This window comes from Silene latifolia, chromosome 10 (assembly GCF_048544455.1).
Source record: "Silene latifolia isolate original U9 population chromosome 10, ASM4854445v1, whole genome shotgun sequence".
NCBI lineage: Eukaryota > Viridiplantae > Streptophyta > Magnoliopsida > Caryophyllales > Caryophyllaceae > Silene > Silene latifolia.
In genome coordinates this window covers 146,483,698-146,507,067 of record NC_133535.1, presented here as the reverse complement: position 1 = coordinate 146,507,067, position 23,370 = coordinate 146,483,698, and the positions used below count along the sequence as shown (strand labels likewise).

Genomic DNA, 23,370 nt, shown 5'->3' with positions numbered 1-23,370 from the left:
TTGTTGTTCATGCTTTTGATTGGAGTTGTTCACATAAAGCTTGAGACTTTGATAGATTTGATAAAGCTTGGGTCTTTTTGAGTTGATTCATTTACTCTTAGCCTTACTAGTTGATTTCCATCATCTCTTATCACCTTTACATGTTCTATCATAAAATTCATAATATCACCATGTTTATTGTTAAAGTATCCACCTTTATTGCTTGTCTTGCTAAATTGAACATGAGTGCGTAGTTACCCTTCTAGGGTTTAGGGGGAGCCTAAATAGGATTAGTGGGCATGATTAGTTGATAAGTTTTGAATCTTTGGTGTAGGAATTTGTCTTTCTTAACAATGCATACAATGTGTTTGACGAATTGTATAAGTGAAAGCTTGTGTCTTTTTGTCTTAATTGCTTAATTCTTCCTTTGAATGAAAATTTGTGGGTAGTCTTGTTGCATGTTTCGAATTAGTTGTTGCTCAACGAAAGTTGGTAACCGCCTCTAGGACGAACCCTCACCATAGATTGTTTTATCGACTCGTCGCCCTTAATTCGTTTAGGTGACCCCGAAGACCCTAGTATCTTAATCAATCGTATTTATCTTCATTCAATTGTTTGTTTAATTGCTCTAGTAGTTAAAACCAAAACCCCTTCTTTCATTGTTGATTAAACTTGACTCTAAGTTGGACCTAGTAGAAACCCCCGCCGTTTTCGTGTTCGACCCCGACTAAATACTACATTTAATTGAGTTTTATAAGTAGTTTTGATAGAGGGAAACCACGACAAATTTCTACCTATCAAATGGCGCCGTTGCCGGGGATGGCGTTAGGTTATGCTTAGTTTTATTTAGAGTCTTTGCTTTAGTCTTATCTCAATTGTTAGTTGGCTTTAGTAGTTGAGTGTTGTTTGTAGAGTGTGTGTGATTTTTGCCTTTCCCTAGTGTGTAAAAACACTAGGAGACTTACGATTTGTCAAGTGTATGCCTAGAAGGAATCACCAAGCTCTTCTATTCAACTCCGACCCCGAAAGGCTTTTTAGAACCTTGAGGACTAGGACTCTTGAAAGAGTAAGGAATAATTCCACACAAGCAAACATTGACCAACCAAACTCACACATCCCACAAAATTTTGATACAACAACTACGATTCAACCAAATATCACAATTGAGACTTTAGTAGAGAACCCCTTTCATAACTTCCCTAATTATAATAGCCCACCTCAAACACCACCACATCAAGAACCAAACCCACCACCACAAATGGCTCTTAGAGATCATAACCGGCCTAACCATAATGAATCATGTAACCCTATCAATTTTGGCACCTTGGCCGCAAACAACTTTGAAATGCATCCCGCCCAAGTCGGGTTAATCGAGAAGGACTTGTTCGGGGGGCATATTGAAGAGGATGCCCATGCTCATCTCCGGAAATTTAAGAGGAAAGTTTCAATGATGAAGAAGAATGGGGTATCCGAAGACACCTTGAGAATGATGTTGTTTCCGTTTTCATTGACGGGCAAAGCGGACCGATGGTTGAACATCCACCCACCGGACACTTTCACTACTTGGGATGCTTTGGCTAAAGCATTCATGGCCAAGTATTACCCTTCCTCCAAGACCGCGATGCTCCATAACGAGATCCATACGTTCCAACAAGAGGATGGGGAGTCCTTGGGTGAAGCTTGGGACCGTTATCAAGACTTGATAGCGAGTTGCCCCCACCATGGAATACCGGAATGGTACATCACTCAAACATTCTTCCAAACTTTGCTACCAAGGACTAAGGATATGGTAAATGCCTCCGCGGGGGGAGGATTTGATCACTTGAGTGATGAAGAAGGCACGACATTGATCAAGAAAATGGTAGACTCGGAGGCAAACTATGGTTCTAGAGGGAACATGCTAAGAAGGAATGGGAAGTTTCCTAAGGAAAATGCCTCCAACTCCGAGATAAATGCCAAGCTTGACTTACTCACAAAACAATTTGAGAAGTTTTCAAGAAATCAAGCCGCAACCTCATATGGGGCACCCATGGAAGAAGTGGCTCAAGTCTCAAGTTGTGAACTTTATGGAGGAAGTGGTCATACTTATGACTTGTGTGGCAACAATTACAATGGGGTCTATGAAGAGAATGTTCAAGAGGTTAACGCTTTTCAAGCCTTTAACAACAATTCAAGACCCACAAGACCACCTTACAACAACCCAAACGTCTACAATCCAAATACCAATTTCTACCACCCCGGTTTGAGGAACCACCCCAACTTTAGTTACAAAAGCACCAATGTTCAAAACCCACAACACCTTCAACCACAAGCCCCAACCAACCCACCCGGTTTTGCTCAACAAAGGGGAATATTCCCCAACCCAAGACCTAATCCCGGGAATCAAAACCAATGGCAAAACAACAATCAAAACCAAAATTATGGGAACCAAGCACAAGGATACCAAGATTTTGGTGGAAATCAAGTCAACCAAGGGTTTTACCAAGGGAATCAAGTGAATCAAGCGAACCAAGGATTTGGGCAAGGGTATGTTCAAGGGTTTCAAGAACAAAGTCAAGGATCAAACTTCAACAACAATGGTCCTAGAGCTAACTTTCAAGGGGGGCAAAACAACAACCAAGGTCCCAATGCTCGGTATGACTATGGGTTCCCTTTACCCATAGCCAACCAACCTCATTAAGAACCCCAAGGTGAGCTCTCTCAAGTTGAGCTTTTGAAGATGATGAAGAACATGCAACTTCAACATAGCCAAGAGATAGCTAATTTTGCTAAAGCTACTCAACAAGAACAAGCAAATTTGAGGGCTACCTTCCTTAAGGACATGAGGGAAATGGAATCTATGATGGCTTCTCATGCTATGGCTAACCCTCAACGGCCGCCCGGTGGTTTGTTGGCTCAAGGACAAAGCTCCAAGGATGCCTCAAATAGCCACCATGCTCATGCGGTAGTGCTAAGGAGTGGTGTAGAGCTTGAGGACCCCTACAAGGACCTTGTGGTAGAAATGGATGAAGATCCCATGAGGGATAAGTTGGAAGTAAATGATGAAGAGGAAAGCTCACCCGTTGAACAATTGGGTAAAGCTAGAGAAGAAAAGAACGGAAAAAAAGCGTGTGAAGATTTGGCTAGAAAGGTAATTCAAGAGGGCAAGGATGTTGATGGGTATGTTGAAGACCTCCCTTATGAGGAGGAAGCTATTGAAGAGGTATCTTTGCAACAATCTAAAAAGGTAACAAGGAATTCGGCTCCTCCTAAGGTATCTTCAAATTCCCAACTTGTTCCTAAAATTCCTTACCCTTCAAGAGCCATAAAGAGTAGGAAAAACCTCTAGTATGCCAAGTTTTGTGACATGCTTGAGAAACTTGAGGTTACCCTACCCTTTACGGAGGTGATAATGAACATGCCAACCTACTCAAAATTTTTAAAAGATATTTTGACAAAGAAAAGAGTCTTGGGTGGCCAAGAAATAGTGGCTATGGAAGAGGCATGTAGTGCTCATATCCTTAATAAAATGCCCACTAAGCTTGGTGACCCGGGGAGCTTTTCAATCCCATGTGTAGTAGGTGGTGTGCCCATATCTAGAGCTCTTTGTGATTTGGGAGCAAGTGTAAGTGTTATTCCTTTGAAGGTTGCCAAGAGAATCGGCATTCAAAACCTTGCTCCCACCTCAATGACTCTCCAATTGGCGGATAGGTCCGTCAAGCACCCCATGGGGGTGCTTGAAGACGTACCCGTCAAAGTTGGAAAGCTTTTAATTCCCGCCGATTTTGTTGTCCTCGATATTCCGGAGGATAACCACACTCCCATCATCCTCGGTAGGCCGTTCTTGGCTACCGGGGGAGTTCTCATTGATGTGAAGAATGGGCGGCTAACCTTCCAAATTGAGGGCAACAATGTCGAGTTTAACCTCCCAAATTTGATGAAAGGTCCAAGAGTAGAAAGGTTGAGCACAATTGAGGTAATTGATGAAGTAGTGCACGAGGTAGCCCGTGAAGAAGCGGAGATGGAAGAGGTTTTTCAAATCTCTTTGTATGATGAGGCAATGAAAGAGGATCATGAAGTTGATGAGGAACTATTGAAGAAAGTGGAGGGCTTTCTCCCTCCAAAGGTACAACTCAAACCCTTGCCTCCCTCACTCAAGTATGCTTTCCTTGATGAGGGAGAGGCCTACCCGGTGATCGTTAACGCTAACCTAAGTGAGTCCCAAGAAAAGAAGCTTTTGGAAATTTTGAAAACTCATAGAGGGGCACTTGGGTATAGCATTGATGACATCAAGGGCCTAAGTCCGAGTTTGTGCATGCATAGAATAGTTTTGGAAGAGGGGAGTCAACCCAAGGTTGACGGTCTTAGGCGGATTAACCCAAAGATGGCCGAGGTGGTGAAAAATGAAGTGTTGAAACTCCTAGAGGCTGGTATTATATACCAAATTACCGATAGCAAATGAGTTAGTCCGGTTCACGTGGTACCAAAGAAAGGGGGGATACAAATGGTTGAACAAGAGGATGGCACCACCCTACCTACTAGACCCATGACCGGGTGGCGCATGTGTATTGACTACCGCAAGCTCAATGCCGCCACCCTCAAAGACCACTTCCCAATTCCCTTCATTGACCAAATGCTAGAAAGGCTCGCGGGCCATGCATACTATTGCTTCTTAGACGGTTATTCCGGGTTTTTCCAAATTCCCATCCACCCGGATGACCAAGAGAAGACGACCTTCACTTGTCCAATAGGGGTCTATGCCTACCGTAGGATGCCATTCGGGCTTTGTAATGCGCCCGGCACCTTTCAAAGGTGCATGATGGCAATATTTTCTGATTTCCTTGAAAAAAGCATGGAAGTCTTTATGGACGACTTTAGTGTCCATGGAGATTCGTTTGAGCATGGTCTTGAGAACTTGACTAGTGTGTTGAAGCGGTGTGATGAGCACAACCTCGTCCTTAATTGGGAAAAGTGTCATTTCATGGTAGAGGAAGGGGTTGTACTCGGTCACATCGTTTCAAGTAGGGGTATTGAGGTCGATGGGGCCAAAGTTGCGGTCATAGAGAACTTGTCACCCCCTTCCAATGTTAAGGGAGTGAGAAGTTTTCTAGGCCATGCCGGGTTTTATCGGCGTTTTATCAAGGATTTTTCAAAAATAGAAAAGCCCTTAACCTCATTACTCCTTAAGGATTCCCCCTTTGTGTTTGATGATTCTTGTCTTGAAGCTTTTAATAGGTTGAAGAGGGCATTGGTCACGGCACCAATAATCCGGTCTCCGGATTGGAACCTCCCTTTTGAGATAATGTGTGATGCTTCGGACTTCGCGGTTGGTGCGGTACTTGGGCAAGTTGTGGATAAGAAGCATCATGTGATTTATTACACAAGCAAGACTCTCGACCAAACACAATGTGGATATGCTACGACCGAAAAGGAAATGTTGGCAATTGTTCATGCCGTGGAGAAATTTCGACAATACCTTGTTGGGTCTAAGGTGGTGGTTTACTCCGATCACACCGCCTTGAGACAATTGATGGTGAAGAAAGATGCAAAGCCCCGACTCTTGAGATGGGTCCTACTTCTCCAAGAATTTGATTTAGAGATTAAGGATAAGGCCGGGTCGGAAAATGTTGTAGCCGACCACCTATCAAGATTGACCGTTGAAGATCATGGGATACAAGACAAGAGTGGACCCATCAATGAGTGGTTACGGGATGATGGACTCATGGAAGTTACCGTTAAAACCCCTTGGTTTGCGGATCTTGCAAACTACATTGTAAGTGGTTTCTTGCCGGATGAAATGGAACAAAGAGAAAGGCGAAAGTTGAGAAATGATGCTAGGAGATACTTTTGGAATGACCCACATTTGTTCCGCAAGTGTGGGGATGGAATGTTCCGGAGATGTGTTTCAAGAGAGGAGGGCTTGGAGATTGTCGACCGAGTTCACAATTCCGCCTATGGGGGACACTTGGCCACCTCTAGAACCATTGCCAAGATCCTCCAAGGTGGGTTTTATTGGCCCTCCATGTTCAAAGACATCCACTACTTGGTTAAATCTTGTGATGCTTGCCAAAGGGTTGGGAAAATTGGGAAGAGAAGTGAAATGCCCTTGACTAATATATTGGAGATTGAGCTTTTTGATTGTTGGGGCATAGACTTCATGGGACCCTTTCCCAACTCTTGTGGAAATGAATACATCTTGGTCGCGGTGGATTATGTATCCAAATGGATTGAAGCGGTTGCCGCCCCCACCAATGATAGCAAGGTTGTGATGAAGCTTTTCAAAGGCACAATTTTCCCAAGGTTCGGAAGACCAAGAGTAGTCATAAGTGATGGCGGATCTCATTTTCGCAAAAGTACTTTCAAAGCTCTACTTGAATCACATGGAGTGCGGCATAAAACCGCCCTTGCCTACCACCCTCAAACTAGTGGGCAAGTGGAGGTTTCTAACCGCCAAATTAAAGCCATCTTGGAGAAAGTCACCAACAAGAGCCGGAAAGATTGGTCCCAAAAGCTCCCGGATGTCTTATGCGCATTGAGAACCGCCTTCAAGACACCCCTTGGCACCACCCCGTATAAGCTTGTGTACGGGAAAGCTTGCCATTTGCCGGTGGAGTTGGAGCACAGAGCTTGGTGGACTCTTAAAGAAATGAATTTTGACTTTGATGCCGCCGGAGAAGTACGTTTTCTCCAAATGAATGAGCTTGAGGAATTGAGATTGGAGGCTTATGAGAGCTCCAAAATTTACAAGGACCAAACGAAAAAATGGCATGATGGGAAAATCATGAAGAAAGAGATAAGTGTTGGGGACCTTGTTCTCCTTTTTAACTCCAAGATCAAAGTGTTTCCGGGCAAGCTCAAATCAAGATGGTCGGGACCCTTTAAAGTGATGAAAATATTTCCTTATGGTGCTTTCGAGCTTTGGAGTGAAGAAGGGGGAACGTTTAAGGTCAATGGTCAAAGAATCAAGCACTACTATGACGGTGATAACAAAGGTCCCATTGAAGTGCTCTATCTCGGGGAACCCCTCCCCGAGGAGAGTACAAATTGAAACTCTTGAAAGAAACTCGGTTTGGTGGAGTTCCTCAAGAACCACCATTTGTATATAGCGTGCATTCTAGGTAGGAAATGAGGAATTTTGGACGGATGATGGAGATGGAGACGGTGATGGTGATGAAGAGTATGAGTAGAGCCTAGTAATGAGGGCTCCACTCCCTCCCTTTCAATCCAAAATGACGAGTATGCCTCTTCCCTTAATCCAAATTCTCTAATTCATATTTAAATTATTCGCATGCATTTAGTTGGTAATTCATTTAGTTGCATTCATATAGGATTGCATTAGATTTCAAATTTGTAATATATTGTTACATTTAGTAATTACATTCACTTAGCATAAATTGCATTGTAATTTAAATATCGCATGTAGAATAGAGCGTGCATTGCATTCTTATTCTAAAAATCACAAAAAAAAAAAAAAAAAAAAATGAGAAAAACCCAAAAACATGTCTTTTCATTATAATTTCCTCCTCACATTTATTTCCTTTTGGAAGTAATGTAATTAAATAAGTGTGGGGAGGACATTCATTTTCAAAAATCCAAAAACATGTCATTTTAATTTTTCAAAAACAAAAATTCCAAAAATATGTCTTTTAATTTCCAAAAAAAAATCAAAAATGCAAAAATATGTTCTTTTTCTTTTTAATATTCTCTCCCTATACTTTGTTCCATTGAGGACAATGTAAATTTTAAGTATGGGGAGGGAAATATCCACTTTGTGAATATTTGTTTATATTTGTATATACCTTTAAATTTGATAAAAATTCAAAAAATGCCTAAAAATCGAAAAAATTCAAAAATTACAAAAATATTGCATTGTATATATATGTTTGTCTAACAAGTGGCGCATGCACATACGGGACATTTGAGGCATCAGGAGACTAGAGGACCGCTCGGTTAAATCTTTCCTATCTCTTTCTCCTTTACTATTCTTTTCCTTTGTATTGTTGGATAGATGGAGGAGGATGGGCTATGTTGATGAGGATGTTCCATTTTGGAACCTGGTGAGTGTTGCTTACGTGCTGCTAGGTTTAGATAATTGCTGCATGTCTACCTTATGTTCATTTCAATTTCTTGCATGCATTTGTCTCACATGTTTATATGTGTTGTGTTTCCTTCTTGTTGCATTGAGTATGTGTATAAATTTTTGAACAAAATTTGGTCTAGGAAGGGAGTATGATACCCTCTATGATGATATTGTAACACCCCCATACTCCAAGTGCCTTACCAGGACCACTCAGGTATGAAGACATTACCATCTCGGTTACCCGAGGCAATGATAATCAAACAACAATAAAGAAACAACATTTATTATAAATAGTTTAACGAATAGTTACAATCCATGAAACCAACTAAAAGTACGATACATTATTCCAAACTGACTGTCTAACTGAAAAGTAAATAAACTAAAGGCTACAGCGGAAGACTCCTATCATCATGTCGTGGCATCCGGCTATCCCAAGACTCATCTCAATACCGCTCAATATCTCGCTCACCATCCCCGAATGGATCACCGCAGTTTACAAAATAACACCGGGTCGATACTAATCACACAATCAATATAGATAACAATAATAAGATAAACAGACAAATTGAAATCACACACACACACGCACACACCAATTCCCATCATCTCAATCGATCGTCCCCTTTGGACCACCACGCGATGGGGGACCGCAGCCTGTTCCCATCTAAGCCCCGCTCATCATACCGAGCGATAACCCCTGTCCCATTAATGTGCACATCCCCTTCCGTGGCGGGTTCCACGAAGGGCGAAACTAGGGCGTGAAGTCACTCCCGCAAGTGACCCCACTCACCCGAGAACGCATCTCGAGAACCATCACAAAGAATTACAACCACAAACACAAGACAATCATTATATCAAACAACCACATACAACACATCACCAATATCCCATTATGGGACTAATACGAGCAGAAATCCTACCCGGAAAGCACAACATGATCAGACGGTATCAACAAAGTGAGTCAAAAAGCCTCTTCTACGAACCCTCCTCCTATCATATAACACATAGAGGCTACACATCACATACTACACACAAAACCCCCAATCTCTAAATTAGGATTTAACCAAACTTAACAAAACACTATAAAAATTATATTAAAAGCTTACCCTCGACGCAAGGAACTCAACGACACGAAAAACGACAAGAACCGACCGTCTGAACTCCGGGAATTGCTAAGGATGCGATTAGGAAGATGAACTGGTTGCTTTCTCTCTTAAACAGGGTTTTAGGTTTTGTAAAAGTGATTTAAAACAATGACGACTATGTTTAAATACCTTAATCGCATAATTAACAAAACCCGAGAAAACTCCCCGTAAAACCGGACACTCGATCGAGTACCCAAGGTACTCGATCGAGTACCCCCTTACTCGATCGAGTACCCCAGCTACTCGATCGAGTACCCAACAGGTCAGAAACTATTTTATTTCGCAACTTACCCTTACTCGACAGAGTAAGGGCTACTCGATAGAGTACCCCAAGACTTATAAATACGGAGTATTACAGATATTGTCTAGGTCGTGTCTTTCCCCTCTTAGTGGCTTGCACCTTGTGACCTCCGTGTTAGGGTGTTTGCTTGCAAATACCCGGGAAATGAGGCTAGACCGGAGAGTTTTGACCACCATGTGAGACCAAGACCGTAGACTAGGCCTAGATTTCGACATAGCTACTCAAATGTGAGATTTAGAGCCATCTTGGGACCGGTACATCCATACCCGGTCCCCCTTTAGGTGTGAGTAGGCTCCTTGCGTGGCATGTCACATCACGACGCACAAGCATGGCGTCCTTTCCTTTTAAACCATGAGATGTTTATTTATATGCATATTTTGAAACAGCAAGTTGCATTTCTTTTTTTGAGCCTCACATTGCCAAACAAGCCTAATTTTTCGACCCTTTAGACTAGGACCGATTTTGTTTACCCCTTTTGAGCCTTGACCTTTCATTGGATACCTACGATACTAACTACAACCCAAAAACAACCGACCTTGATCAAGAAAGTTGTCTATGAGTTTTGGTAGTATGAAGCAAGGGGATTTGAATCTTGGTTTAGTGGATGTGCACGATCCACTTGAGACGGAATGATGGTTTAGTTTGGTTTGCTTTGAATAAAGAGGTTTTGAAAAAGAAAAGAAAATAGAAAAGGAGAAAAATGTAATGAAAAAGAAAAATATTTGCACAATTACTTTGTTTGATGAGAAAAAGCCAAGCAACACTCCTTCATTAATGGAGTAGAAAAAGGCGTTGCATGAATAAAAAGGGCATTTGATGTTTTTCCTAGGTGAGTCGGGTTTACACAATTTTTGCTTGATTTTGGCAAGCCAATTTCTTGTTAGGGTGTAGACGTTACTCATTGGTTGCAATAAGGTGATAATTTTCGTGTTTTTCCAAAGTGAGTCGGGTTTGCACAATGTTTGCATTAATTCGGGAAACCAATTTTTGTTAGGGTGTAGACGTTACTCATTTGTTGTAATAAAAGTGGAAGAAATGGAATTTTGGCAACTTCTTGATGTGTACCTCCACATTTTTCCCAAAATGGTGCTTGCACCAATCCCGTTTCGTCCCGTCACCTAGCCCCGTTACAACCCATGTTTCTTTTATGCATATTTTTCCTTTTTTGCATCTCATAAATGGTCTTGTAGGAGAGGATTCCATGTTATATTGCGGGCATGTCTCACGAGTCGAGTAGTTGAGTGATTTTGGTTACTTTTTGCACAAAAATCACCCGTTCTAAAAACAGAATGAGAGATTAGTGAAAACCGTGAGGAAGTCGGTAGTCTTGGTCCCCTTAGTCATGGGTCAATTTGGTTGAATCTTGAGTGTGTCATGTGATTCTCGAAGGTTAGGCTTTGCTTCCCCCTTTCCCGCCTTTGAATTTGTTTCTTAGGCATTTGGTTGTCACATCGAGGTTGCTTGAGCCACCACTAGGGCATCGACACCCCGCCAAGACTATGAGACGGTATCTCCCGACCAAAACCTTTAATTGTTCAAAGTAAAACGGCCGCTTAGATGAGGAAAGCGGCTTGACTTTTTGTGATGCATCTTATATGTTGATTCATGCTTAATTGTTGGATGTGTCAAAAATTTTGTAGCAAGACCCAACTTGTCTTGCAATAGGGCACTCTCCCCTCAAGGGTGTCAAATTGCGAGTTGAAGGGGCGTTGAGTGCGCTAATACTCAATCGGCTATTAGTTTAGAATAATTGAGTGATGCTTATATTGTGCACACACTCTTGATGGATATTATAGTAGTCTATTGTGCTTAGGTTTTGGACTTACTCGGGAACGAGTAAGGGTCAAGTGTGGGGAGATTTGATAACACCATTTTAACCCCCATATTTTGATGTCCCGGACCCATTTTTGTCATAATAAATCAAGCATTATGAACTCATTTAGTTAGTATTAGCTTTACCCGAGTTCCTTCCCTTCACTCTTAGCATAGGACATGTTTTGAGCATTTTTCTCGTACTTATGAACCCTTTTTGTAGGTACCGTGCTCCAAAATATAAGAAGAACGGAGTTGGAACGTGATTCGCTTGAAGAATGGAAGTAACTAGGAGGAATTACAGCCAAGGGGCGAAATTATACCTGTGACGGGCATAATTATACCTCTCGGAGGACAGAAAAAACTTCAAAAAATGCCTAAAAGCAGTTTCACCCGACCGGGTAAAACTTTGCCTGGACCGGGTAAAACTTTGCCCGGACCGGGCATAATTATACCCCTCGGCTGCAGATTTCGTTTCTCTCTTGTATTCTCACCTAACTTTTTGTACTTAAGATAAATACTTAATTTCCCAGAAAATTAGGTATCTAATCCTAGTTTGGGGAAGAAATTTGTAAGGTTAAGAGAGGAAACTCAAATCCTTTGTAACTTGGCAATCATTCTTCATCAATCAAAGATTATTATTATTGTTCTTCCTTATTGTTCATCCTTTCAATAGTTGGTATTGTTTCTTTCCTTTTTCTCTTTTCTCCCTTGCTCTTCAATTGTTTTCCATTGTTGTTGTTAGATTTCTTTTTGTTGGAATTTGTTGAAACTTGTTGTTTGTTGATAGTTAAGTCAAAATCTCTCTCTCTTGTTTGTTGTTCATGCTTTTGATTGGAGTTGTTCACATAAAGCTTGAGACTTTGATAGATTTGATAAAGCTTGGGTCTTTTTGAGTTGATTCATTTACTCTTAGCCTTACTAGTTGATTTACATCATCTCTTATCACCTTTACATGTTCTATCATAAAATTCATAATATCACCATGTTTATTGTTAAAGTATCCACCTTTATTGCTTGTCTTGCTAAATTGAACATGAGTGAGTAGTTACCCTTCTAGGGTTTAGGGGGAGCCTAAATAGGATTAGTGGGCATGATTAGTTGATAAGTTTTGAATCTTTGGTGTAGGAATTTGTCTTTCTTAACAATGCATACAAGGTGTTTGACGAATTGTATAAGTGAAAGCTTGTGTCTTTTTGTCTTAATTGCTTAATTCTTCCTTTGAATGAAAATTTGTGGGTAGTCTTGTTGCATGTTTCGAATTAGTTGTTGCTCAACGAAAGTTGGTAACCGCCTCTAGGACGAACCCTCACCATAGATTGTTTTATCGACTCGTCACCCTTAATTCGTTTAGGTGACCCCGAAGACCCTAGTATCTTAATCAATCGTATTTATCTTCATTCAATTGTTTGTTTAATTGCTCTAGTAGTTAAAACCAAAACCCCTTCTTTCATTGTTGATTAAACTTGACTCTAAGTTGGACCTAGTAGAAACCCCCGCCGTCTTCGTGTTCGACCCCGACTAAATACTACATTTAATTGGGTTTTATAAGTAGTTTTGATAGAGGGAAACCACGACAAATTTCTACCTATCAACATTCTTGATCTCCTGCTCCAGCTTAAGAGGGGTGTTAGGATTATTACAATGTATTGATCGACTAAACTATATTGGCCCATAGACGGCCATTCATGTAACTATATATGTCATAGTTTGGCTAATCAATAAACATAACCTTCCCCTCATATATATCATCTTATTAGAGAATATATTATATATTAGGAAAGATATTATTATGGGTATCATAATAATATCTTTCCTAATATATAATATATTCTCTAAAACATCTTAACATGATGGCTTTCTTCAAAATTATGTTTATATACGAGGAACAGAGGATGAAATTTGGTCTATGCTCACTTATTATGATTTAATTCTTCCATTTGACAATAACCAGTTTGGGTTTTAGTTGCTTTAGTTACGTATCTAAGACGGAAGGTTACAACAAATTTAGTTGTCATTTTGCTTTTGTGCTATTTTTTTCTTAATTTGAGTATTAGAGAATATATTATATATTAGGAAAGATATTATTATGGGTATCATAATAATATCCTATAGAATATTATTTAGAAATATGTTTGGAGTATCCTCTAAGACGGTCTCCTATATATTGTAACCGATCTCATTAATAATAATTAAGACGGTCTCCTATACCATGATAGATGAACCATCCCAACCAAAACCTTAAGGTGATGGTTGAAGCTCAAGTATTATAATATATTCTCTAATATTGAGAATTGAGATGTGTGAAGAATCACATGTAGGTCTCCCACATCGGAGAAATAGAGAAGAGTGATCCAGCTTATAACCCAAGGGGCTACTCTTCCCATTGCCAATTGGTTTTGGGATGGAACCTCCTTGGACTTGTAAACTGGACACTCTCTCCTTCTCGACGGGTGCGGCCCAGACCCGTGTGCGATCTAACATGGTATCAGAGCCCAAGGCTTAGTCCTGGGTTGTGAGGCGAAGACGGGTCCGAAAAGCGACGACGTTCCCGTTCGACGAAAAACTGGGCCACTATTTAGCGGGTCCGAAAAGCAACGACGTTCCCGCCCGACGAAACAGGTTCGAAAAATTGCGGCGTTCCTGTCTATTAATCGAAAGGAGACCTTAGAGGTGAGGGGGCGTGTAAAGAATCACATGTAGGTCTCCCACATCAGAGAAATAGAGAAGAGTGATCCAGCTTATAACCCAAGGGGCTACTCCTCCCATTGCCAATTGGTTTTGGGATGGAACTTCCTTGGACTTGTAAACTGGACACTCTCTCCTTCTCGACGGGTGCGGCCCAGGCCCGTGTGCGATCTAACAAGATGCATATATTCTAGATTCTAATGTAAGCGACTAATGCTAAACTGATGCGGCAGGTTTAATCTTACTTTTGAGTCGTCATATGTACATTTACTTCTCATAATTTCCCAAAAACTCTACCCCCCTAGATTTCTGCCCGTTAGTTCTATTCATCATGTTGTCATGGTAATCTTATGCTTTAACGTTGTAATTCGATGTTCATCTCTCTACATTATTTACTAGCTATAAATCTTTCAAAGAAATACTTCAATTGGGTTTGAAGTTCCATCTCTACCAACATTTTCAAAATATTGGGTCTATGATCACTAAAACAAGGATTTTGATTTTGATAACCGAAAAGACTGCCCACTCAGTGCATATCATTTGAGAGAAAACTTCTTTGGTCCGGTTACTCTCTCAAGTATTTACCCACGAGTCATTAAAAATGCATAATTGGTGTTTTGTTTTGTTATGAGTTCAACTAGATATTCATCTATAATAGCTATTTCTTTGATGTTGTATTGAGGTGATTGTGCTTTTGTTTTTAGTGTGCATGCTTTTTATCAATAAGATTCATTAAAATGATGGCTTTATACTCAAACATGTATAGTCATCCATATTAATGTAGAGAAAGGCAGCCATGTAGGTACTTGATACTTTTATATCACAAATTCTCATAGACGGACACTATCCGTCTATACATATAGACGGATACCATTTTCCCTCACAAAATACCCATTTGCCATAAAGTGGGAAGCACATGAGGGTGTCCCATCTTGTCCCCCCTACCCATTTTATTAGAGGTCTTTACCCGTCTGTTCGCCCCACCCGTCTATACCAAGACTTATCTTATCTTAATAAATACATAAACATTTCATGCATCCACATTGATCCACGTCACCTTATGTAGTTTTCTTTTTCCTTTTTGTTTTTCCTATAAAATAAATCGTGGGCCCCATTTGCCATTTAGTTGAATTCAATTATTTTTTGTTACAGATTTATCGTGTTTATAATCTGATAAGTTATACGCACCCAAAAAAAATCTGACAAGTTAATATGTTTATATAATGATTCTTATTTTTTTAATTTTATAATTTTACAACTTAAAGAATATTAAGTAAATAATATAATATGAAATATCAATACAATGTTCCCAAAAATTGATAGAATAAGGGTTTAAAATTGATAGCTATAAAAATTTATGGAGTAGTTACATCAATCTTAAATAATTTTTTAAGCATACAATTACCAGATTTACATATTTTCTAATTCTAAAAATAAAAAAGTACCATTTGATTCTCATGAAGTATAGTTATTACCAAAAAAAATAACATAATATTTTTCTTATGAATAATGAAAAATAATAAAAAATCTCAAAAAATTACTTTAAACGCTAGAAGGAAAAAGAATAAATTTCATCAATACCGCTAAAAAAATAAAACTAAAAGAAATAGAGTATAAAATATTCATATATTTTGGTTAACATTTTTTAAATGTTAATCATTATATCAATGTTCTTAAAAATATACCGTGCAATTTTGCACGGGTTAAAAACTAGTTGCTTTTATATTGTCTTTCATGAGTATTCATCTTCGCTCCATAAGAATTATGCATTTTTCTCTGCCGCCTCTAATAATTTTAATCGTTTAGAATGTTATTTTTTTTTCAAGGATTGGCATCTTATAGATTTTGCTGCATATGTCTTCTAATGTTATGGGGTACCAAGTGATATGACTTTTTTTTACTGATTTAATTACACTATTTCAGGAATCCGGCTCTTCTCCAGTACCCTTAAAAACTGGAGGTCCAGTACTTTGTATAGATTACTGACATCTGTTCTCGTATAAAATAAAAGGCCATGATTTGTTCACCCTTTAGTGTATGTTTATTAGAAAAAAAGAGGAGAGAGAAGGGGGGTCATCATATATTCATATTAGTCAATTTATTTAATGGAATTGTCGTTGCTTAGCAAATCATTTTCTCCTCCTCCTCAAATTCCTTCTACCTTCAATCAAACATCACTTTTCTTCACCCAAAAATTCAATCAACATTAAAATCATTAAATCTTATACAATTATTTCAACATATTTTTACCCAAAATAATTAATTACGATTTTTACATCTTATACTTCTTCACAGCCATATCCAAAAAATAAAAATTCTACAATGTCATCATTCCGGTTGAAGAAAGGATAATAGAATCGTGAGCGAAGATCAACTGGCGGTCGATTTGGCTGTCTTTCGAACAAAATAAATTTCTCAAGGTAATTAAACTTCAATTGTTTTCAATTTTTCATTCCACTCTTTTGTTTGCCTAATTTATCTGAAAAATTAGAATCAGAATCATATAAAACCAAGATGATGGGTAGAAAATGATTTTAGTTTAATTTGTAACTTACTTGACTATAATGGGCTATGATATTGTCGATAGAAATTAAACCTGGATTGTCAACTTGTGAGCCCTGCATAATCAAGTTTTTAGTTTGCATGTTAATCTAAATTACAATTTACTTGACTATATCGGGTGAGTAAGTAGTAAAATGCTTACAGGTAACAATTGTGTGAATGTGAGATTATCAGGTGCATCAATCTCCCCATAGCTTGTTTGTTGATAATATTTTGGTTGTTTAGGTGTTAGAATCTACACCATGGAGAAATAAAGAGGTGAATTTTGTGTCTTAGTGATTATGCAAAAGAAAATTGGAAGAAAAGTACCGATATTTCTCGGAATTGTTTTTGCGTATCCACTGTTTTTGCCTTTGATTTTGTGGTAGAATCTATCATTGGATTTTCCTGAAATTGGGATAAAATAATTAACTGAATTAGTTTTTTCATAGCATTTATTAGGCATGATAACTAAAACATAGTTAAGAAATATTCAAATACTGATACAAGGATACCTTAGTGGCAGAAGTCTTTTTTTTCCTCTGTTTTAAGGCTTTCTGATTGGTTTTCTCTAACCAACTTTTTGGGCGACCCCTTCCTTTATAAGGATTTTGCCTCTTTTTTATTCCCTTCACATTGCTGTAATCTATTTCATCTCCATTATTTTGGGGTCCTTCACTTGTTATACATATTGATATATTACATGTATTAGAATGTTCTTCACCCGCACAATGTTTGTTAGCTAGCATTTGCTCAACAATTTTTGCGGACTCTTCACACACCTTGGACATAAAGTTGTGCGTTTCATGGGATTCACATGCCCGATTCACCAAATTTCCAAAACGAGGACACAGTTCTCTATACCTGCTTGTAAAATGAGTTTTTCTATCTAATTCTTTATGTTGATCATTCAAATCATCTTTGCGCCCTCGTCTTGCGTCTCTTGTCCATCTCTTAAGAATGTAACCCTCTGGTATTAGCTTGATATTTATAGTGTCTTAGCACTTTCAAAGCATGACTACAAAGGATTCCATGAGTCTCAAACTTCCGACATTCACAAAAAACAACTCCTTGTGAAGCATTGATTCCCTCTATAGCACTTATCACCTCTGAAGCATTGATAGTCACCATTCGTTCCTTAGTTTCATTGACATTACCGATAGTATAAACATGCATTAATTGATCTTCTTTGTGATCTTGAATGTAAGCACCTAGATATTCCTCATAGTCTTCTTGAAATTCTTCAAATATTTTTGGTGTATAAATATTTGCAGCTTGTGCTAGCATTGGCGCTTTTTTCATTTTCAATCTCGGAAGCTTATGTATTGAGTCATGTTCAACTTTTGATTCATTATACCGCTTGCTATTAACAACTCTCTCAAAGTGAGTGAAAAACTCTACGATGTTGATATCTGATTTTAGATGACTTTTCAAATCAGAATTGAGACTCTCACTCAGTTGGGTGGAACGCATACCTGTAGTAAATGTTTTGTTAACATAAGCCCATGCCCACTTTTCTTTCTCTTTATATATAGTGTGCAGCCAAGATGTACTAGGTATATCATATTCCACGAGTAGCTTATCCCAGGCTCTTAGAAAATCTTCCTCCTTTTCATATGCATCAATGCAAGCTTCAAAATCTCGAGAAAACTCTGGATTGTTATGATATAAATGGTTAACATGCCTCAAGGCGTTCTGTCTTATATGCCACATGCATAATCCATGGAATGTCTGTGGCATAACGGTAGAAATAGCGTTTAACATTGCTGCACTTTGATCTGTCATTATGGTTTTTGGCCTTGTCCCACCCATAGCTTTCAGAAATGTTTCAAATAACCATTCAAAAGAAGGAATCGATTCATCATATAATAGTGTTGCCCCAAAAATTATAGTCTCTCTGTGATTGTTGTATCCAACAAATACTCCAAGAGGACAATAATCTTTATTGGTTCTATATGTTGTATCAAAAGCGTTAACATCACCAAAATACCTATAATCATTTATCATTTATGCGTCAGCCCAAAATATGTTTGTTATCTTATCTTCCACGTTCATTTGAAACTCGTAAAAAAATGAAGGATCTTCTTTTGCTTGTTGTTTGAAATATTTTAATAAGGCACTTACTTCTCCGAACTTGAAAGTATGGTTTCGTTTTGTTCAAAGATAATTTTTTTGATCTTCTCTCATAAATCCTAGGCTGTCTCTGCTACCAGCTTTCCTTGCCATAAATTCGTGGAAATCTCTTATACTTAATCCACATTGATTTGCCATCTCAATTTCAGCTCCTTGAGATTCAGTTATTCGTCGTTGAGAACGAATTATGTGAACATAACTTGGTGGTTGTAGAAGATGGTTGTGTTCTGCAACAAAATCAACTATCTTATATTTGCTAATTTTTCGGTTAAGAGAAATAGTCATATGCGCGTGACAGCTTGTTCTTGTTTCAGCCCTTTCATCTCTTGTTAAGTAATCTCTCTTATCTTTGCCTCGTTCACCCTCCTTGTGACAAGAAAATTTCCTTGATGTCAATACTCCGTCTTTCTTACTTAAATTTCGATACTCTTTGCGTATCCCAAAGCCTATTCTCCTTGCATACGCATTGTAAAAGTTGTACGCATCATCTTCGTTTTCAAATTGCATTTCCATGTTTGGGGTATTATCATGATCAGCATCGTTGGGATTGTAAATAGATTGATCTTGAATATTATTTATCCAACTAGTTACATCTAGGCTTGTTGATATATCCATTTTCTTTTCTATTAAAAAGAGTGCATATGCATTTAAAATGGGGATGACATAGCTTATATTATATTCCAACTATTAGATTTTGCAAATGAAATAAAGACTACCAAACTTATGCATTATATTTACAGGATACCTTAATTTGATGATGGCAAATGATGTTGATGAACTGAGGATGATGATGATGATGACGACGATGATGATGTAGGGACGTCGATGATACCTTAAGTTGCTGAAGCAAAATGTCGATGATGACACCATGCCATTAATGTGTTTTTTTTTTCCAGAAAAGGAAACTAAAATTATTATCTATATATACTTTTACATGGATAGAAGAAAAGTAGAAGTAAATTTTGATCCCACCAAATAGTTCGTTTCTGTTTGCCGCCAAAATTTTTAGTATAGATGTATTATTTAATTGCACTAAGACAACAATTATATGTCACTGTAAAATTAAGGACCCCACTTATCTCTCTCCTCTTTTTCTAAGAAAATTACAGCAACTTGTGTTATTTTATTGTTAAAGTTAAAACAGATCATGGCCGTCCTTTCTATACTCATACAGATGTCAGTAATCAATACAAAGTACTGGACCTCCAGTTTTTAAGAGTACTGGAGAAGAGCCGGATTCCTATTTGAGGGTACCAAGTGATATGACTTTTTTTTACTGATTTAATTACACTATTTCATTCCTTCACTCCAATTTTTTTTTTCTTTTTTTGGTGACCCGCAATAGCTACCTTCGGTGCGCACTAGGTAAACTCTCGGGTATATGTGATAACCTGTAAACCATGTATACCAGGTAAGCCACCCGAGATTGACAGGCTCAAATTATATAAAACATGGACTAAGGCCATATCGCTATGTTTTATTTTCAAAGGTTGAATTCATAGGTATAACTGTATAAGCATCTCCTATATACTAAAAGAAAAAAAAAAGTCCAATTTTTTTCGCCTAAAACACATTCTCTATTTTTTATTTTTTGAAAAAAAAGATCAATTCATTAATAAAACGTCAAACGACACTTACAAAAGATAGGTATAATCGAAAACAATTTTAATAGAAACATGTAACACCCCTTCATAACAAGGTACCTTACCAAGGACTACCCTAACATGAAAGACTGTTACCATCTCGGTTGCTCGAGGTTAGTATATCAAAGTTAACAATCCAAAACACATTTATTAAAGTGCAACTGAATTTAATGATTACATGATTCCAAAAACAATCCAACGTACCACTGTGAAATGTCTAACAACTACAAATGAAAACTGAGTCTCTTGACGGCGGAAGCTAAACTCGAGTAATGACTCCCCATGACTGTCCCATAGCTAAAGATCTGCATCACCTGTCACAATCTGTTCATCATCCCCGAATGAATCACTATAGATTTTACAAAACAACAACGGGGTCAGTTAGTGAATAATCAAAGTAAGACAAGTACAAAAGACAACCAGTTGATCATCAACCTCCTCCGGTCTCCCGATCTCACACAGTAACCGACTACACACCGAAGTGTGTAGCCCTGCCAGATTACCCATCGCAACAGGTAATCATCGCCGCCAGTGGGGGACCGCAGCCAATCCCCACCTAAGCCCCGCTCATCAACTAGCGATATCCATGTCCCTTAATGTGCACATCCTCTCCCGTGACCAGTTCCACGGAGAGCAAACTAAGGTGTGAAACCACTCCCGCAAGTGACTCCACCACAATCATCACAACACCAACACCAACACCAACACCAACACCAACACCAACACCAACACCAACACCAACACCAACACCAACACCAACACCGCACAACACCAACAGATGATCACAATATCAATCGTACAACAATTACCACATAAATCTCAATTTAATTAAACAGCAACTGCAAGAGATACAAAAAGGCAATCTACAAGGGCTCCTCTATGAAGTCTCCACCAAACACAATCATATAAACAACAATCACCATATGCAAAAACCTCATTTTCCCCAAATCACAATTAAAGCCAAACCCTAAAGATTAACCAAAGAATTCAGGGAAAAACAAGAACTTACCAACGATAGAACAAAAGATGAAAGACCTTGCTAACGATCACACACACTAGGGAGAGATTTGGAGAGGATTAGAGCGTCATTGAGTGTTTAGATTTTGTAAAAGTGTAATTAGAAACTGATTAATGTGATTATATAACTCTAATCATTTCCAAATCGAACCGCGGAAATAACACCCATCAGACCGGATACTCGGTCGAGTACAGAGTATATTCGGCCGAGTATGTGGAATACTTGACCGAGTAGAGGGTACTCGGCCGAGTATTCCTGGGCAGTAGCCATTACAGGATACACGACATCCCTTACTCGACCGAGTAGGTCATACTCGGCCGAGTACTCGCTTAGGAAAACCGTAGTATTACAAAACCAAATGACAAATTTCTCCTGTAAAACTACAGATCTCAAAACATGATATGACAATTCGGCTCGTCCTTGTATCGCTCTCTTCATGTAGCTTTTAAGGGGATCCTTCGTTTGATTCATTTATGGAGAAAATTTACCTGCTACTAGCACTATAGATCGCTGACGAATAACGCATATCCATTGTAGAGTCGTATGATGAATCATCAAAAAACCGCTCTTATCTATAATTCCAATAATAATACTAAATCCTGGAAAGACAGGGCTGGAAAAACTCTGAAAATAGAGACATGAAAACAGATCTCACCAAAAGGAGACGTTTATTGATTAATTCATAATATTTCATACTAGTAATTGATAAATAAAACTATTTGAGAGGCTTACCATCAATCAATGATCGATTAAATCCTCAGATTTGTTTGATGGAGGCTATAGTTTTTTTGAGAGAAAAAGGAGGAGAAAGTTTTTTAACATAAAACTAATTTTAATGAACCTTTTTCCAAATCCTCATTAAAACACATTCTCTATTTAGATAATCCTCTATATACTTTCCTATTCTGATATAATCCTAGAGAGGTCGGTCGGCATGAGAAAGACCCAGAAAAGAAAGTTGATAGATAATTCTAGAGAGGTCGGTCGACAGGAGAAAAATCAAGAGGATTCGTATGATGATGATATTCCCGATCTTGATTCGTTTCGAGATAGTGCAAAATGTGATCCCTCGTCTACACAGGAAAGAAAGTCGGGAGATAATTCTGGAGACCGCAGTCGACTGAAGACCATTCCGGAGGATGCCGATGATGATAGTATTCTCAATCTTGATCGGTCTAGAGATAGAGCAAAACTCGATACCTCTTCTACACAAAAAATGAAGTGGAGGATGATGTCGTCGAGATTATCAGTAATAGTAATAATGATGGAGTTGCAAAATTAAGATCTGTGTTGTTTAACAGATTCAAAGAAGTGGCTGTGCTGTGTTATTTGTTTTGTCATATTATGGAATTCTTGCCTTGAAACAACACACGTATGTCGTTGACTGACTTAGACGCCAAGATAAGAGATTCCATGGCGGCTCTCCATTACACCGCCGAGGACTTGAGGAGGTTACCTCCCGTCACAGGGGACACTGTGCGCCTGTTATATCAGATGCCGGGCATGTTATGTAATTAATATCCTAATTTGCCCTCCAAACCTGTTACGGAAATTGAAATCAAACTATCGATAAACAATTTAATAGACAAATCCAAACTAACAACTAATATGGAATAACAAAGAAATGAAAAACCTTAGATTTGATCGACGAATCGAAAAACGCTAAACGTAAAAGACGGAAAAATATCGAATCATGCGGTAAAAATTTGAAATCGAAGAATTGAGCCTTTGTTCGATATCCCCCGATCTCTTCCCCATTTTTCCCAATCCCATGAACCAATCCAAGACTCTTTTTTGCTCTCTATGACGCCATTGATATCAACGCCTACTAGATTACAATTACCCCCGCTTCTACTTTTGTTTTCTTGACACTACAACAATTTAGCACTTGCACCACGCTTTAATTCGTGGCGCAAATGCCAAATTTTCGTGGCTATACGAGTTGGCTAGGGCAGATCTTTCGTGGCCCAAGTGGCCGCGACTACTAAGTAGCTACGGGAAAAATTAAGACGTGACAAATATTTGTATAATTCGCCGTGTTTTTACATGGC

At 38.7% G+C, this 23,370-nt stretch overlaps 1 non-coding gene across 1 annotated transcript; it reads right to left on the bottom strand.

Moving 5' to 3' along the window:
- Positions 1-1,600: 1,600 nt before the first annotated feature.
- LOC141609567 (small nucleolar RNA R71) lies at positions 1,601-1,707 on the bottom strand. The gene has a single exon (XR_012527489.1). It is a non-coding gene; the product is annotated as a small nucleolar RNA R71 (small nucleolar RNA).
- Between the last annotated feature and the right edge of the window lie 21,663 nt (positions 1,708-23,370).